We start from the raw sequence: 1,661 nt of genomic DNA, 5'->3' as shown, positions 1-1,661 counted from the left end.
AGCTTGAAAATAAGATGAGAGCCCTACAGTTGACAATGGAAAATGAAAACTTCGACTTTTCCGAGAAGGTAATAGCTAGCTCTCTTTCTGCTGAAATGAGGTTATTGCTCAGTATCATAAATAGGATTTTACTTCCGAAGAGCGGGAGATTCGATCTCATCACAGAGCGAGATCTAGTAGTGATGGAGCATATTATTCAGGGTATTCCCCTGAATCTCCCGGCCATGATCCTGAGACAGATGAGGAAGGTGATCTGCAACTCCAGAGTATCTCTGCCTTATGGTATGATACTCACCTTGATCTTCCGACAGCACGACATATCTGTCGAGGGGGAGATCTCCAGGCAGCTACTTCATACTGATACATACACTGCACGATCACTTATACGCATGGGCTATGAGAAAGTGAACGGGCAGTGGGTTCATACAGGAGCAGGGATTCAGGGTGATGCACCAGAGGGTGATGCACCAGATATTGGAGACTCTATCCCTGAGGATGAGGAGCATATGGATCATCCTACTGCACCTTCAGAGGCTGGACCTTCGTCATCTGTTCCTGCGGGAGACATAGATGAGTATTGGAGTAGGATGACTGAGCTTATATCAGCTCAGACGAGGATTTTCTCTGATAGGCTGACGAGCAGACTCGATGTTATGACTGCTGAGATCAGTGATCTGAGAGAGCAGATAGGAGCTCTACGGAGAGAGAGAGAGGTTCATCGACCATCTGTGCCACAGGCAGCTGAGTTAAAGATTTCGGCACAGAGTCATCCAGCTCATCGTGCTCCACGCCAGACTCAGTCTCATCAGGCTCGACCTCCCCTTGCCACGTACACTAGGAGGATGAGGACTAGATCCCAGCCATTAGATACTCCCTAGGCTGATATTAGTATTTCTGTTTAGAGCCTAGGATAGGTATCTAGTTCTCATATATGTTGCTGGTGGTCCAAACCGAGAACGATTGGCACAGCGGTGTGAACGGGGTTCCCTTTGAGTTGCTTTGGTTGCGCTCCGCCCTCCGCCGTGAAACCTGCAAGCAAGCCTCGCACCACCACTGGGGTAGTGGGGGCCCTCCGACGATCAAGTCAGAGGAGATCGAAGGAGAAGGAGAAGGAGAAGGTAGCAGGTGAGATGATACTCTGGAAGATATATCTTACCCTCCCCCTTCCCCCCCAGCCTCATATATATCAGGCTGGGGGGTTTTTCCGGGGATTCGTCATTGTGTGGCACGATGGGGCTGCCACTGACATGGCCGTTATAGGGCGTCGTGGGGCAGCGCTGGGTACGGCCATGGCAGGGCATAGTGGAGCTCCGCTTTGTACGGCTGTTACAGGGAATCGTGGGGCAGCGCCGGATACGGCCGTTGCAGGGAGTAGTGGAGCAGGGGGCCGCGGCGTGCCTCAGAGGAACAGTCTGTTGTTGTCGAGAGATTGCCGACTCGGGGTCGGATTGCTGGATCAAGGGGCAGCCGACTCGGGGTCGGGCTGTGGAGCCGAATATATCCGACCCGAGGTCGGATTGCTGGATCAAGGGGCAGCCGACTCGGGGTCGGGCTGCGGAGCCGAAGATATCCGACCCGAGGTCGGATTGCTGGATCAAGGGGCAGCCGACTCGGGGTCGGGCTGTGGAGCCGAAGATATCCGACCTGAGGTCGGATTGCTG

Source organism: Phoenix dactylifera, chromosome 7, assembly GCF_051530095.1.
Source record: "Phoenix dactylifera cultivar Ajwa chromosome 7, Ajwa_hap1_PhDact_Kaust_v1.1, whole genome shotgun sequence".
In the NCBI taxonomy this organism is placed as follows: Eukaryota; Viridiplantae; Streptophyta; class Magnoliopsida; order Arecales; family Arecaceae; genus Phoenix; species Phoenix dactylifera.
The sequence above is the reverse complement of the archived record's forward strand: the minus strand, read 5'-3'. Positions refer to the sequence as shown.